We start from the raw sequence: 18180 nt of genomic DNA on the forward strand, positions 1-18180 counted from the left end.
AATTTTACTGGTGAAGAAATTGTAGCTCAAAGAATTGGTATGACAAATATGAGACAGAACATGGAATTTGATCTTGAGTCTTCTGATTCTAATGCGTTGATTCAGTCCTACCCAGCACCACCTTCCACAGAGTCTCTTTTATCATCAACAGAACTTGTTTGCTGGCTGGGTTCAAAGGCAGCCTGTGGCTCTAAAGCCTAGCATAAAGGATTTGGGATCAGTCTCAGGACACCACTTCAGCCTTTACAGCCATTAATCTTTATGAACTCCTCAACGTGGGTTCATTCCTTCTATTTTATGTAGTTGCTGAATGTCACTGCTTCAAATTAGACTATAAGCTCCCTGAAGGCATGGGCCAGGATTGTTTTACTCATTGCTTTATATGAAGTGCAGCTCAGCACAACGCAAAAGCATAACAGCATTTGTTCAATGTAGAAAGAATAACTTTTAAAATACACTTTTATTTTAGAACAGTTTTAGATCTACAGAATTATTGTGAAAATAGTTCCATCTTTCCATATACCCCACACTCAATTTCCCCTATTATAAGTATCTTACATTCGTATGTCACATTTTTCACAATTAATGAACCAATGGTGATACATTATTACTAACTAGACTGCATACTGTATTCAGTCCTTAGTTTTGTTTTTTGATTTTCTTTTGAGACAGAGTCTCGCTCTGTTGTTCAGGCTGGAGTTCAGTGGCATGATCTCTGCTCACTGCAAGCTCCACCTCCCGGGTTCACGCCATTCTCTGCCTCAGCCTCCCGAGTAGCTGGGAGTACAGACGCCCGCCACCACGCCCGGCTAATTTTTTTTTGTATTTTTTTCAGTAGAGACAGGGTTTCACTGTGTTAGCCAAGATGGTCTCGATCTCCTGACCTCATGATCTGCTCGCCTCGGCCTCCCAAAGTGCTGGGATTACAGGCGTCAGGTACGGTGAGCCATCATACACTGTCAGTTTGTTTGTTTGTTTGTTTGTTTTACCTTATGTTCTTTTGTTGTTGTTGTTCCAGGATCCAATCTAGCATATCACATTATATTTAGTAGTCATGTCTTCTCTTAGCTATAACAGTTTCTCGGATTTTCCCTGTTTTCAGGACCCTCAGAGTTTTGAGGAGCACTAGTTAGATATTGCTACCATTTAAATGTCCCTTCCAAAACTCATGTTGAGATTTAATTGCCATTGTAGCAGTATTAAGAGGTGGGACCTTTAAGAGGTGATTAGGCCATGAGGGCTCCCCCATCATGGGTAGGATTGGTGCCATTATAAAAGGGTCAGCCTGGCCCCCTCTTGCCCTCTCTTGACCTTCACTATTCCACCAGGGGAAGATGCAGCAAGAAGGCCCTGGCCAGATGCCAGCCCCTCGATCTGGGACTTCCTAGCCTCCAGAACTGTGAGCCAATAATTTTCTGTTCATTATAAATTACCCAGTCTCAGGCATTCTGTTGCAGCAACAAAAACGAGTAAGTCAGGTGTTGTGCTGAATATCCCACAATTTAGATTTGTCTGGGTTTTTTTCCCTGTGGTTAGACTGGGTAATGTGTTTTGGAAAGGATGACCACAGAGGTAAAATGCCATTCTCATTACATCATATCAAGGGTACACAGTATCAATATGATTTATCACTGTTGATGTTAACTTTGATCTGGCTTGGTAGTATTTGTCAGGGTTCTCCACTGGGAAGTTATTTGTTTTTGTCCTTTTCCACATTGTATTCTTGAAAGAAAGTCACTAGGTGCAGCCTACACTTAAGTAGTTGTGTATTGTGCTCCCCCTCCTTTAGGGTGGAATATCTACAAATTATTTGGAATTCTTCTTCATAGAACATTTGTTTCTTCTGTTTCATTTATTTATTCAGTCATTTATATGAGTGTGTAGTCATAAATATTTATTTCATACTTTAATTTAAAATCTAATGCTACTTTATTTATTTTGTTGCTCATATTATTCCAACTTTGGCCATTGGGAGATATTTTGGTTGCTTCTTGTATTGTTTTGACATAGCCCCATCAGTGTGGGGTTTTGTTTTGTTTTGAGCATTTTTTTTTACTTTCTGTAATTGCAAGGTGTTCCAGGCTCATCTTGCATATTTTCTGCTCAAGTTCTAGAACGAGCCATTTTGCCAAGGGGCCCTAGTTCCTTTTATTGGAGAATGGTATTAGAAACCAAGATCTGGGAATTAGCTGTGCTTGTTGCAGCTAGGGTGTAATGGCTTCTAGGCCATCTCAGATGACAAAGCAAGGAGAGAGATGTGTGTGTACTTAATGGCATATGTGAACATATCTATAAACATTTCTATATGTAACCATCTGTATCTATATTAATCTAAACATGAGTTTATACTGATATTTCAAACTCTAACCTATCACACATGGATCATTCTAGGCTCCTCCCATTGCTTATCTGTACTCTCTTACTCCAACAGTAAGAAACTTGGCACCTACCATACACCATCCATTTACTTAATTGCTGAATTCCAATATCCATATATATTGGTTTCAGAATTATTGACCCACACTCTTGAGGGAGAAAACTTTGTCAACTAGAGTACACAGAGTCCCTTTTGTCTTTGGACTTACAGACTATACTCATTTCCAAAGTTATTTAAGTCGACACCTAATCCCCAACCCCATTTAGTGAGGTTGTTTCATGCATTTAAAATATTAGAGACCTTTGTTATATCTGTATTCAATTTTGAGATCCTCTGACTTCCTAAATGATTTTTAAAATATTTGCATAATTTGCAGAGACACTTTGAGTTGTAATATTCTATCAGCTTTGAGGAATGCATGGTGTCATGTACACATCATTACAGTATAATACAAGATAGTTTCATCCCCCCAAAAATCCCACACACTTCACCTGTTCAGCCCTACTCACCCTATCTTCTGGAACATACGGCATCCACTGAACTATTTACCATCTCCATAGTTTTGCCTTTTCCAGAATGTTATATACCTGGGATTATACATTGCATAGCATTTTTAGACTTGCTGCTTTTACTTAGCCATATACACTTAGGAGTCATGCATGTTTTTGTGGCTTGATAACTCATTCCTTTTATCACTGAATAGTATTCCATTGCATGGATATAGCAAGGTTTGTTTATTCATTCATTTATTGAAGGACATCTTGATTACTTCCAGTTTTTGGCAACTGTTAATATTAATTGACTTGCTATAAACATTCACGTGCAGGTTTTTATGTGGACATATGTTTTCAAATCAGTTGGGCAAATACTTAGGAGCATGATTGCTTTTAAGACTGTATTAGTTGCATAAGAAACTGCTGAACTGTCTGTAAAAGTGGCTATATCATTTTTTCATTCCCACCAGCAATGAATGAGAATTTCTGCTGCTCTGAATACTTGATAGCAGTTAGTATTAACAGAGTTTTTAGATTCTAGACATTCTAATAGGTGGTAGTGGTACATGTCTCTGTTGTTAAATGAATGAATTTTTCACAGACAAAGGTATCATTCACTCACGTTCCCTTGGAAATGTACAACTTGAAGATCATCTTTTGGACTCTAAACCCTTGTTTTACAAGTCAGTAAATTGAGGACCAGAGAAGAGCAGTAATTTCACAAAATTCCAATAGAGTTTGGTAGAACAAGAAATCACACTGAGGCCATCAGTGTGACAATTGTTCCTTTTTCTTACCATTGTTATTTTACAATAATAGAGCAAACTTTATTGCGTAGAGTTTGAAAAACTTACATTGACAAGAGGTGTTTTTAAAAAAGTTATGAGGCTTCAGAACCAAAGTCAGGTACTGTGGGGATGAGCAGATCATTGGGGGTCCAGGCACTGTGGGACTCATAGCTCAAGTGATACAGGGCCATGTCTATAAGGCTGGGATGGAAGTCATTCTATGTCCAGCTCTGGTAGCTTTATACTAAAAACAACCTTACTTCCTGACCATGAGATTACAAGATTTCATCTTTAAATGCTTACAATGATTAGAGTAAATCTATGGATCACTGGAAGAGAAAATATACCTTTTTTTTGTTACATTTGCGTTTGTGAAACACAGAGCTAGGATAAGAACATCTGCTGCTGATCTTTTTTGTCTAGATACCAGAATCTTGACTGCAAAATTGAGTGAAGTTTCATCTCAGTCCATAAATCTTTTTAAATACCTGGAGGAATTCTTTAACTTTGATTTTAGTAAGAAAATAAAAGAATTAATGAATGATTAGTGAATTTATATTATGAAATGAAAATTGTATGAGCTTTACAGCTAACTATAGAGTTAGCATGAGTAAGATAACAATAATATGTAAGAAACCTAAAATCCTATATTCTTGTATCTATTTTGATTCCTCCATCCCAAGGAACTGGTAAAATCCTCTGCCAGATGTGACCAAGGGAAATATGTCTATTTTGATTCTTTATGCAGGGTCTACTCTGCTGTACCTCACATTATTTATGTCCCAGACTCACTGTGCAGTAAGATTACTTTATTTATGGGCTTTCATCTAATTGTAGAGAGTATTCTGTATTTCTTCTTGCTAGTTCCTAAAGTTCAGATGCAACATTTTGAGCACAAAGATGTTTATTATCTCTAGCTATCTTTTTCATATAACTTTTAGCTACAATCAAAGCTCCGCAAAAAAAATGTACTCAGCTTTCTGTATCTCTGTGCCCCATGAATGCACTCATCTATGCTGCAGTGATGGGCAGAGTATGAATTTTTTGCCTTGTAGAGGGAAGGGAGTGGTTGCCCAGCTAGGTATGACCTACAAATGTTTCCCAAAGGCACTGAATTGGTGGATTCTCTAGACTGATAGAGTAGACATTTGTGGTTTCCTGATGTGACAGTTGAAATGGGTACTCCCATTGTCATTTTTTTTCCTGCCCAGAATTGGCCAAAGGGGGCTCTGGGCCCCAGTCCCTCTTAAGGGCAACACTTTCAATTTTAGTATATGTACTGCTGAAGAGAGCACTGGGCAAAGTATGCCAGGCCTGCTGGATCACGTTGGCATCTGTTATTTCTGTGTACTTGTCTGTGTACATGAGATAGATCTCAGAAGTTTAGCTACGATATTTTCTGATTTTGTTCTATTCCCTTTCAACAAATGGGGAACTGGGGTGGCAGCAGTCCCAAGAGTGTCTTCTCCAAAAGTTTATCTCTGCTTCAGGGTTCTCAGGTATCTTCTCTTCAGCTCCCCTTTCTACTTTATTCCCTTAAAGATTCCTCAGAGTCAGGCAAAGATTCCACTGTTACTGTCACTTACCAGCTGTGGCATGAGAACTGTCAGTAAGGTCGGTAGCATGTGCCAAGAAGAAAACTCCTGGAGGATGAGGAAGCGCTTACCTGTAAGGCATAGTTAAACAGGTTCTAAAAACACGTTGGACTTCCTAACTCAAGTATTGCCCTTCCGGATTCTGCCAAAGTGCTTGGAATTTCCCACAGTTCCTTATCCCTTGGGTTTAGGCACTAAGGTCTTATGTAAAGTATAGATGCTGTTTAAGTATAGGAAACATGAAAAATTTAACTCAGATTAATTCATTGGTTGAGCTGCAGTAATTTAGCAGAGGAATAGGATATTTCTGAGAGAGTAAGACATGAGACGGATGAGATTTGATTTGGGAAGAGGAGTTGTTCTTATCTTTGGTGGTTATAGGGTCCTTAGAGATTATTTCAAATGCTATACCTTTCTCTCCAGAAAAACGTATTATAGTAGAGATGACCTTTTGCAGCTGGGCATGTTTAAAAGTCAAAACTAGATGAAAATTTTGTAGAGATAAAATTTTGCAGAGACAAAATTTTACTTAAAAGCCCTTAAATCACTAGCAGGGCTTGGTTGTACATGCCTGTAATCCCAGCTACTTGGGAGGCTGAGGCACGAGAATCACGAGAGCCCAGGAGGTAAAGGTTGCAGTGAGGCAAGATTGCCCACTGCACTCCAGCCTGGGTGACAGAATAAGATCCTGTCTCAAAAAAAAAAAAAAAAAAAAAAAAAAAAAAAAAAAAAAAAGCCCTTACATCACCTATGAATTAGAGTGTAAATGATTTTGTGATATTTACTATTCAGTAATTATTAAGCATATTGAAACTTGATTACCATTGATCTAGACCAAAGAAAAAAGAATGTGTATATGCTGGTGTCTGGCCCTTTACAGCATTCTGCCTTTGTAGTAACTATTAATTCTCTGGAAGAGAATGGGGAGTAGTGTCCATTCTCAAGCTTGCCTGCTGGTTATAGTCCAGTCTGGTTTTTTTCCATAGCCTTAATACATGCCAATAGATTTGTTTGTGGTTGAGGATAAAGAAAATTGGTGGCAAGACTAGGTTCTAAAATCAGAACATGAGTTACATTTGTGCAAAATGAGGCTCTACTGTAAACACAAAACTAACTCTTGATCTGGAGCATTTGTTGTTTCAGGTGGATGGGAGGATGGGAATTACAGCAGCCGGGGAGAGGGTAGGAGCTGAGGGTGATGAAAACACTGTAGAGAATAGAGAGAGAGATGGAGAGGGTTGTGTTAAAACCCCTCTGCTGACCTTCAGTTCTTTCCTTAGGCCAGCCCCGGTCAGAGACCTTTCCTCTTTTTAAAATTCCCTTGCTCCCATATCTGTTCACTGCTTCCCGCCATCCTGTCTCTCTCCTATGTGCCCTAGTGCTCCTCCCTGGCCTCTTAGCATTCAGCAAGTGAGGCCGAAAGGAAGTTCTCAGTTGGGTAGGGAAAGCATAAAGCAGCCTTATCACCACTTCCCTGATTCCTCTGGGGTTTATTGTTATTAATTTTCTTATGCAATGTTTCTATGAGGCAGCTGTATTTTCAGCTGGAGAAAACTTTGAGACCTTAAGGACAGAAGGAAAAAAAAAAAAATCTCTTAAGAGAGAGAGTGGAGAATTTTAAAAGTCAGGATTTCTTTATATAGTATCAACTGTAGCCAGTTCCCATTTTTTCTACAAAATCTTCCCTGGGTGAATAGAAGGTAGACAGCCACTCTCTCTGACCTAATGATTTCCCATTTCTTTTTTGGCACAAGGTTATGAACAAGAAAATTTCTCAGTATCTAGTGAGACCATTTATTCGCTTGTTATGTCAGCCTATAAATTTGCTAAGAAGTTAATTAGTGATTTAGGAGCTCTGACCATTACAAAAGTAATAAATCTCTCTATAGATACATAAAGGTACATCTCTACCTCTTACTCTATTTCCTCATTTGGTAGAAAATAAAAGGGGGGCATATGATGTAATTTGTTATTTGTTTATTGCAAAGATTAAGTGAGACAATGTATGTGAAAATGCCAATCATTACTTAGCACACTAAACAGTTCAATGCATGTTATTTTCACTTTTCTTCCTTAGATTAACACTCCCACGCTCCAGATGTTTCTGTTCTTATCAGAACCTGGTGCCTATTCCTTTAGAACCCTGAGAGGTGGCAAGAAACAACAGGACATGTGAATTTGTGCTAAAGCTATTAGATAGTTTGTAATGCCAGATGCAGAAAGGTGGGCATGGAGTGGTACACAGTTAACTTCCATATCCATTACAGCCGATTTATATATCTTTAAGCTGTACTTTGCAGGTTAAAACTCTTCTGGTTTTATGGGGACAATCCCCACCTGATTAAGACAGAAGAAAACTTGTGAGATCCTGAGCAATGTTTTAAAATTTTAATTAACTTATTTTTATTTTATTTTATTTTATTTTATTGAGACAGAGTCTCACTCTGTTGCCCAGGCTACAGTGCAGTGGCATGATCTTGGCTCACTGCAACCTCTGTCTCTTGGGTTCAAGTGATTCTCCTGCCTCAGCCTCCCAAGTAGCTGGGATTACAAGCATGTGCCACCACCCTGGCTAATTTTTTTTTTTTTTTTTTTTTTGTATTTTTTTAGTAGAGACGGGGTTTCACCATGTTGACCAGGCTGGTCTTTAATTCCTGACCTCACGTGATCCGCCCACCTCGGCCTCCCAAAGTACTAGGATTATAGTCGTGAGCCACTGCACCCGGCTGTTTTTTAATTTTTAATTTTATTTTTCTTCTACAGACCCAGGAACTTGAGTAGCAGTGTTATGTAATCTGCAAACAAAATGAATTTTGTAGTCAAAGTACTTGGGTTTTTTTTCAATTTCTTTTAAAAATATATTGATGCTAACATGCAAAACCCACAAGGACGGGAATTTTTTTTTTGTTCTTTTTATTGCAGCATCCTGGTCATTTAGAGCAGTGCCTGACACATGACATAAACCCCCACATTTTGTTGAGTAAATGAAAGAATGAACAATCTTGTTCAAGTAGCCTAATAAAAGACAATCTATGCTCTGCCTCTCTAGTATATCTGAGAACGTCTTGTAGGTATTCTCAGGAGTGCTGAGAAAAGATGTTTTTGAGAGACTTCTGTGTATCTTGCATTATGTTGGGCTCTCGGGATTTTGTGGTTAACAAGTTAGTCATGCTCCCTGCCATGAAATGAGCATATAGTTTAGTGGGGAAAAGAAAGATTTAAAAAGGGAATATAAGAGGGATGGTTTTTATGGAAACAAAAAGGGACAGAGTGGAGCAATGAGAGCACTGTAGGGGACCCGGCATGTGAACAAAGGCAACATTCTGAAAGCAAGTCTCGGAGAACATGAAAACATCTTAAAAACTAAAACATAAAAAAAATTCAAATGAAATGTACTATCAGCAAAGGCCTTGTGATTAATTAGCTGCTCTATCTCTTTCCTGGGGTACAAAGTGAGGAGGACAATTGTCTCAGTGGTTCTGACGTGTGTATGACCCTGAGATGCAGTTAAGGAATCAAGCCTGAATAGGTCAGCAAGCCACTTGTTCTAAAATTCTTCTTGGGAGGAAACATCTGTCTCTCTTTCAGGATGCCAGCCATCACATGGGTCTTTCAACATTAGCATATTTTTCAGCCCTCTGCAGTGGTTGCCTCCCTCCCACACAAGCTTAGTCACTGCACACAAACACACACCTTTATCCAAACTTCAGTAGCAGGTTTTACAATGAAAAACTCTGTGACATCTCCGTGGAACCACGTTTCCCAACAGTGCTGCATAGCTATTTTACTTGCAATACATTTATCACTTTTTAGCTCATTTGAATTCATGGGAAAACACAGAAGACTGTTGTCGTAGATGGTGGTGTTTTATGGTTGTTATTGTTTTTCCTTAAAGTCATAGGATAGAAGAAAGCTTGAAATATCATTTGGTTTCACTTCCTACCAGGCAACTAGGTAGACCCACTCTTAAATAAAACCTCTAATTCAATATCTTCTCATTTTCAACTCAGCTACAGTGATGAAGTTCTACAGGTTCCCTATGTTAAGTTATTCTAGTGTTAATAAACCTTATTTTTGAAAATTTCTTTTACTTTTAGCTAAAGTATCTTCTATTGCCTCTGGAAGTAAGTGTTAAGTTTCAGTTGTAGAACTACATCAGCTTATGATATAGTTAAGAGCAAAGGTCTTGGAATCAGGCAAATGTAAGTTCAAATTTGACCTCTGCTTCTGATGAATTGTGTGATTTGAAACAGTTATATGACATTTTGTATACCAGTTTCCTTTTCTTCATCTGTAAACTGAAGAAACTAACACCCATATCAAGAGAATAATGTCTGTGACCATGATTTTGACCCAGTTTCTCCCATGTAATAAGTATTTGATATATAGTGATTATCATTATTGCAATGTTTAAAGTATCTAATAATAATATTGGGAAGAGGAACCATTAATGTTTTGGATTTGTTCCCTTCATAGCCCTTAGTGCCATGGATATGGTAGGTACTTAGAATTTGTGTATAAATGATTAACAAAAAAGCAAGATAGTAAGAGTAGGGAGCAACCTGCATCTATTAACTAGCTTCATGCCGGGGTAAATCATTTATACTTCCTGAATCTTAGTTTCCTCATCTGTAAACTGGTAGTTTTATAAATGACCCTTTGCACTTGGACATTTATGATGAATATTTAATTTGTTCTTTCAGGACTCTGGAGAAGGAAGTTCTTTGGGCAAAATTTCTGGGTTTAAGAATTATTTCTTAATGATAATCTGATTTTTCAAAGCTTTCAGGTATTCTCAGCAAACTAACACAGGAACAGAAAACCAAACACTGCATCTTCTCACTCGTAAGTGGGAGCTGAACAATGAGAACACCTGGGCACTGAGAGGGGAACATCACACACTGGGACCTGTCAGGGAGTAGGGGGCAAGGGGACGGAGAGCATTAGAACAAATACCTAATGCATACAGGGCTTAAAACCTAGATGATGGGTTGACAGTGCAGTAAACCACCATGGCCCATGTGTACCTGTGTAACAAACCTGCACATTATGCACATGTATCCCAGAACTTAAAGTAAAAAAATAGTTTTTGAGAAGAGATATCAGAAACATTGTCATATTTTCTTGATTAGAGTCGAGATAAAAAGAAGTAAATGTCGAGTTTCTGCTCTCTTTGGTATTATCTTATGGACAGCATAGTACCAGAATTGAATCCTGATGACCACATTGGAAGAAGAAGTGGAAAATGAGGTGAAGAAGCCAAATTCTAGAACAATTCAATTTCATTTGTTATTCTGGTGATTAACGTCTTCAGCTTTATCCCTGGAGTGTTTCCAAAGCTTTTCACTAGATGCTCACCTTGACTCTGCCCAATATTTTCAACTTTAGCTAAATAAGACTAGTTTTTGACAGCGAAAGAAATGGAACTTGTAAAATGTGGACATAATTCTACTTAAAGAGACAATGATAAACCCATACTTACATTCATTTAACTGTATTGATTTTTTTTCTCAGCATTTAAGTGGGTTGAGACAAAGAGGTATGTGACAGGGAGGAAGGGGAAAATCTTCTGGGGATCTTATATACGCTTTAGAGTTTCTTTCTATACCTAACACTTCTCTGGGGTTCTGAGGGTTCCAAAATGAATATTAATTACATTGCAAAATTCTAAGATGATGAATTTTTTTTTGTCAGTTTCACTAATGGCCACTTTGGATTCCCAAAGAACACAGTAAACTTTAGTTAGGTGATTAAACCATTAAGTGAAAAAGGAGTATTTCAGTATTAGAATAATCTTCTCATCTGATCCCCAATCAACAAGCCATATGGAATCAACATACCAATGTTGATTTATTATTTATTAATCAGAATATATAAGTTTAAAGAGGTAAATAAGACTACCTCTCTAGGTGTGTATGTGGACTTACAGAAACTAGTTATATGGTTGTATTATACAATGGAATTATGTCACATTCATTCATTTTTGATGGGCAGGTGGCATTCCTTAGGCTTTGGGGTAGACTAAATTGTAATGTGGGAAAATTCTTTGTCTAACTTCATTAACTGATAGCACCAATGAGAATACAATTCAGGTTGGTTGGTACAGTTTCACAGTTTTGCTCTATTAATACTGGAATCATATCTTTATATTCGGCAGTTTTACTCTGAACCAATGACATCAGCAAAATTTCATCCTAAAAGAAATTTCCATATTGAATCAAATAATTGTAAGAATGTGATTTCTTCTTAACTTCCTAAATTTTATGCCAATGATTCCATTGGATATAGAGGAAAGAGTCTTTCCTTTGAGAGCTTTCTTTCCACAAACATTAAAAACATACAGTCCAGGAAATCCTTTTAGTACAAACCAGCGGAAGGTGATGTAAATGAAAATAAGGGGAAATAAAATAAAAACAGTGGGTAGAATCTGACATATTTGTTTGCTAAAATAACATAGTTATGAATGGCACAATATTATTCAGATTTTACTAACATTTAATATCATTATCACATAAATAATCTTATTTGATATTTAACCTTGGGAATTAGCTCTCATTGTCTCCCCTTTCCTTGAAGACAAGGAAATGGAGCAGAGAGGTTAAACAACTGTCTGAAACAGAGAGCTAGTATGGGCGAGAACCCAAATTCAATTCCAGTTCCACTGGACTGTAGTCCGGTGGTTTTCCCAATTTTGCTGATGGTTCTAAAATTTTTTCCTCACTCAATGCACCTGATAATTTGTGTCTGTCAGTAGCACTGTGCCTCTGGAGGGGTGGGAAGGTGGGAGGTTTCCCTTAAGGGCCCATCAGAATCTATATGTGGGTGGGTATGTAGGTTTGGGAAACACACCAGAGATAATTTCATTTTCCCACCACCCACCTGGGTTGACATTCTTTGCATTATCCCACACTCTGTACCATTTTGGTTTGATTTTATTCTGTTGACTTTAGCACAGTATTTCTCCCAGCTTTCCTGTTTAATATCTCTGTGTTATATGTTTTTGCACACATTTATCAAGCAATTAGTTTCGTGGAATATTTCTCAGTCGGCACATTTCATTTGTTCAGAAGTATATGTCAGAATATATGGGGCAAGAAACTCTTACCACAGAGTTACATTAAGTTTTAATTAGGATAAAACATCAATTCGGGGGTTACTATGTGAAGCTGGAAATCTCTCTGTCACATCTCTGTATTTCTCTTCTTGTAAGAGTCCTTGACCTTGCTTGCCTATAATGGCTTAATATTACAGGAATCATTCTGCTTGAGCTTATTCTGATACCCATGGCTCAACTGCTCCCTAATATGCTTCAGGAGGAGCATACTGAATCAAAGACCTACCCACAGGTCTTTTTGTCTTCTGACCACAGTTATCTCTAGTCTCCCTTGAGGGTCTCTACCCAGCCATTTTCAGCATCCACCACAACTCTACCCCTTTGCCTATGATACTGTGGTGTCCCAACCAAGTGACATCCACACTTAATATTCTGTTGTGTACTGGTAGCCTTAGTTTTCCTTAATGGTCCCTTCTAAGTCATAACTCGTTTTTTCTCATTAATGAAATGAGCTGGTGAGTTTTGTGATATTGAATCAGGCATGAGAAATACACAATATTAGACTATTAGGACCATGGAGTTTAGTGAACTTAAGTACCCTTAGCCCTCTGGAAATAATAAGTATGCAGAATTATATACCTTTATGTCCAGTCTTTATGTGCCATATTGCTGCTAAAAGGGACATTTCTGCTTTCTCTGTGTTGGTGGTTTCAGTATCAATATTCTTTCAAAATCATTGGCCAATTTGGATTTTACAGAGAGCACAGGCTTTTCAGGTTTTAGCTGAGGAAAAGGAGCTGTTACTTTTCACAGAAAAGCTGCTGTCTGTTGGAAGCCAAACCATGAGAGGATTTTTCACAGCTGGCCTTGATTGTTCTAAAACTCTCTTGGAGCAGCTGAGAGCCAATATCTCTGCGTCTAACCTCAGAGGTCATGTGAAAGAAGAGAGCTACTTATTTTACATACTCACCTCAATCGTTCTATTGCTTACTGTCTGCTTTGTCTGGGCTCTAACATTCGTGGAGGATGGAGTAATTGAGCCCACGAATGATGTAATTTCAGAGACAGGTGTAATTTTCAACCTTTTTCAAGATATCTGAATCTTACCCTGAGAGAGTCATTCTTTGGGGGCTTTCTTTCAATAGTCCCATAAAAAAGGGTAAATACCATTGGGAGGTATTGTATTTTAAGCCTTAGACTTTTTTGCACTTAAAACACCTTAAGGCAATGTCAGTCCACACCTGAGGGATATTCATTGACAACTGGCTGAAAGCAGAATAATAGGGAAAGCAATGAATCTCAGAAACAGTTTGCTAAGGAATGGTGTTAAAAGAAACCAAGGACAAGCTTTGAAAAATTCACACCTTTTGGTCCCTCATATGTGTGTAATAATCATTCCATTGCAAGAGGTTTTGGCATATCACATTTGTAGGATGTGTATTATGGATTACATTCAAAATTTAACAATAGTGAACATTAGTCTCTAGCAGTGGACAGGCTAATGTACAACATTAAAATGTGGAATACTTTATTTTCCAGCAACCAGCAAAAATATGATTACAAAACTGAATATGTATTTATCTCTCAAATCGATGACTGATATTTTTGCTTTTCTTAGCTAGTTAATTCATTGGAATGAGTGTGGCCCATCTCTCTCAGTGAGATCAGAAGGGCTTCCCTGGACAGAATGGGAACAACATTTACCCAGAGTCAAAAGTGTGTGGACCTAGAATATGACTGACTGTTCCACTGGGTCTGGGAACACAAGTGTCAAACCAGAGGGAGATGTCCCACTGGTTAATCAAAGCAGAAGAGGCCAGAAGTGGAAACTGGGAGAATAGTTTAGGAAAAAGCCAGAGAAGGTGAGTACAGGGAGAACAGGTTATCATAAGTGAACTGTTTGGACAAATGCTGGACATTGAAGACTGAGGCCTAAAGATGAACGTTTACATATTCCTAACATCCATTGCTTAGTCGGACTAAGTCTGTTTATGGGGTCTGGGATGGGATGGAGCTATTCTTGTCTATTCTATTTTCTTTCAACATGTGTTTATATATTGAGCCCTTCCTGTGAGCCAGCTGCCTGCTAGGCTTTGTGAATCTAAATGCTACGACCAGTTACCCTTACTACTAGGCACTGCGATAAGTGTTTTACACCAGTTACTCACTTAATCCTCACAAAAATCCATTAGGTGAATGTTATCTTGACTTTGCAGTTGAAGAAAAAAGTTCAATAATACCAGGAGCATGACTAAGGTTTCATGGGATAAAAATGGTGGAGTGGGAATTGAACTCTGTTCTCTTTCTATACAATTTATGATCTTAAAATTTTATGTATGTTTTTTATCTGGCTATATTCATTAACCTGTTGCTAAACATTAATAAAAATAAGAAATTCCAGAATTTCCATAATATGGCTGGGTAATTGAAATTAAGCTCAGGGTTATTAATGGTGAGGAACCTCTAGAAACAAATAAGAAAATCCTGTGCATCAGCTCTTCCCACTTTCGCCTATACTCACTCCATCAGGCCAGGCATCGCATAAGGCATGAGGGGGGATCCAGTGGTAAACAGTTGGATATGATTCCTGCCCTGAAGGAACTCACAGTATATTAAGGGAGAGAAGCAATAACCAAATCAATAAAGAAACAAACATGATGATTTTGGATTGTGGTCATTTTTATGAAGGAAATAAAGAGGGTGATATGGTAGAAAGGACACATCAAGAAGACTCTCTTGGATGAGGTCTTATTTGAGCTATGAGAAGGAACCAGCCATTTGGAGAGCAAATGTCCACTGTTTAGTGAGGCTAAAAGCAAACAGGATATGTGATTAACTGAAGTCAGAGATCTCTTATAGAGATAAGTTCCTCTCAGGAATCATGCAAAATGCAATGGGAGAAGTCATGGAGAAGAAATGATCAGATCAAGAGAAAGGCCTATTAAGTCCAAGGCCTTGTTCTTGTCTGAAATGAATAAACATCAGCTATCACTACTTGCCCTCCAGGAGCTTAAAAATCTGCTGGGGATGTTACCCCCAAAGCATGTGACTTCTTAGAGAACCAGGCATGAATGAAATCATAAAACTTACAAGAGAAGTAAATAAATAAATAAATAAACATACAATTAAACAACTAGGTCGTTTAACTAATGAGTTATTGGTATTGACCACGAGTGATATGAAGCATTGTAAAGACTCAAAAGAAAGCACGCCAGGAGTGAGAAAAACATTTTTAACTAGTCCCTGAAAGATATGTGGGTTCTAGTTAAGTCATAAAGCCAAGCCAATGGAAATGGAATGAGCAAAACTGTGAGAAACAACATAGGAGATGGTGAGGAATGCAACTTGATGCAGGCTTTGTACAGAGGATTGGTGGGAGACAAAGCGCAGAAAGTAGGAGGGGGTAGAGTGTGCTGGGCTTCAAAAGTCATGGCAAAGAATTTGAATTGCTAGGAATTGTGAAGCCATTGCAGCTTTTTAAAAGAAAAGATACTCTTAAGGGACATTTTAGGAAGATAAAGAGGGAGCTGGGTAATAGGTACTGAAAGAAGGCGTGGAAGAGGAGGAATGTGCTCTGGTCACATGCTAAGCTCTTCCCTCCCTATGACTTTTCATCCTGCAGTTCTCCGGCTGGATCATACTTCTCCTTGCTCTTCAAATGGCTGGTTCCTTCTCACAGCTCAAATGAGACCTCACCTAAGAGATTCTCCTTGATGCCTCCTTTCTACCATATCACCTTCTTTATTTCCTTCATACAAATGACCACAATCCAAAATTATCATGTTTATGTGTTTGTTGATTTGGTTACTGTTTCTCTCGCTTAATACAATGTGAGCTCCTTCAGGGCAGTAATCATATCCAGCTCTTTACCACTGGACAACCCTCCACCCCTCAACACCACCATGTCCTAAGCAGTGCCTGGCCTGTGTTAGACAGAAAAACAAAGTAAAATAACTTATGAACAAAACTGTAATCTGGACATTATTTTTGATGGCTATTATAATATTCCAAGCAAGAGGTAATAAAACATGAAATGTAATTTATTAGGAATAGACCCAGAATGGAAAAGATAATCATGTGCTGTTTCAAAAAGTAGACACGAAAAGTAAAAGAAAGATTGATTCATTCTGTCATATGTCTAGTTAACTCATTGCTTTTTTTCTCTCTTTCTGCATAGGACTGTATGTCTTAGTGTCTGCCAGAATTAAGAAGGCCTCACTTTTCTGAGTAAGACCTTTATAGAATTTTTTAAAATAATAAGAACAGAAATTAAAAGATATGGAAGAACACAGATTCATAAAAGTGTTTTAATCTTCTTTATTCCAAACAATTCAGCGCCAAGTAGATGCAGCTATTGTATGGTTCCCTGCTCTCTACTTACGGGTGGAACTTTTCTCCTGTCTAAACATAAAATATAACAATAGGTAATACTTATTAAACCCTCGGTGCCCAGCATGGTTATATTCACTATTCATGCATCAGTTCATTTAATTCTTGCAACAACGTTATAAAGTAAATACTATTACTATCCTCACTTTATATATGAGTGCAACATAGAATATTTTTAAAATTTGCCCATGTTCCCAGTTAGTAACGGCAAAGCTGGGCTTTGAAACCTATGTGCAATTGGACTCCAGAACTGACACACTTCACCCTATCCTGCTTGTCATGGTACTTGCTACAGGCTCTCTTCCTTGATGTGCACGTGTAGTCTAATTCCAGTGATGGCTGCGCAGCCCTTAGTGCTGTTGTATGCTGGAGCCAGCTTGCGTGGGCTCACAAGAACTAAGCACAATTTTCCTCAATTCCACATTCAGTGATGTCATATTGGTAGCTTCTATTTTGCCATGGTGGAAATATTTACACCACAGAAATCAGCAAACACTAGAAGTTAGGGCTCCCGTATTCTGGACAGAGAGCTGCCTTATCAGCACCTCACCAGCACTCTACTGTCTTAGTGTACTTTGCATAAACAATGATGTCATCTGCTTTCCAGGAGGATCAAAAATGTCTATATTCATATGATTTCAGAATTTTTGTAGGCCTGTTTCCAAAGGATCACTCATAACACTTATATGGTAGTTATGCTTACATGGTAGTTACACTCTGTCTACATTTAAGTTACGCAAATTCAAGTACATGTGCCTATTAAAAGGAAAACCCAGAGACAACAATTTCAGCCATGTGGACAGTTCTATGAACTCTTGCAAGTGGGGAATATTTCTCTTGGAGTGAGCCTAGATTGGCAGAGCTACAAGAGCTCTGGGGCAGCGTAATGTAGGGAAAAGAATGAGCTTTGGGATCCACAGGTTCAAATCCTGTTACTTACAAGCTGTTTGACTTTGGACAATACTTTAATCCCTCTCACCTCCATATTTTATTAGGTATATTATACAAGAAAACCTATGATGGTTCAGTTCCCCAACACCCTCAATAATTTTTTGTTACCTGCCCCTTTAGAGAATCACTTGGGAGGGCCAGACTTCACCCCCTTACAGTGCTTCTCCAGGGGGAGGGAAACTTGTTTAGGTCTGGGTCCTGATATGTAGTCTTGGAAAGATGTCAGTGAGGTAGTGTGAGCAGTGACATGGATCCAGAAGCGGAGGACAGATAGCAGAAGAGCTGCCTTGCAACAAACACAAGCTGATGGCGCAAACAAACAACAAAACGACTAAATGATGGCATACAAATATCAGTGCAAAATCACAGCAGAAATGAACACTGACAGTGAGCCTCAGCTCCCCTAACACCCAGCCCACAAAAGTGCTAAACTCTGAAAATTGTAGCAAAGGTAAACAAGTGTGCTCATAAATTTTCAAAGGAAACTAGGTGCTCATTAGAAACATTGTTTTAAAAAGAGGAGGGAGTAAAA

Source organism: Papio anubis, chromosome 12, assembly GCF_008728515.1.
Source record: "Papio anubis isolate 15944 chromosome 12, Panubis1.0, whole genome shotgun sequence".
NCBI classification, from domain to species: Eukaryota; Metazoa; Chordata; class Mammalia; order Primates; family Cercopithecidae; genus Papio; species Papio anubis.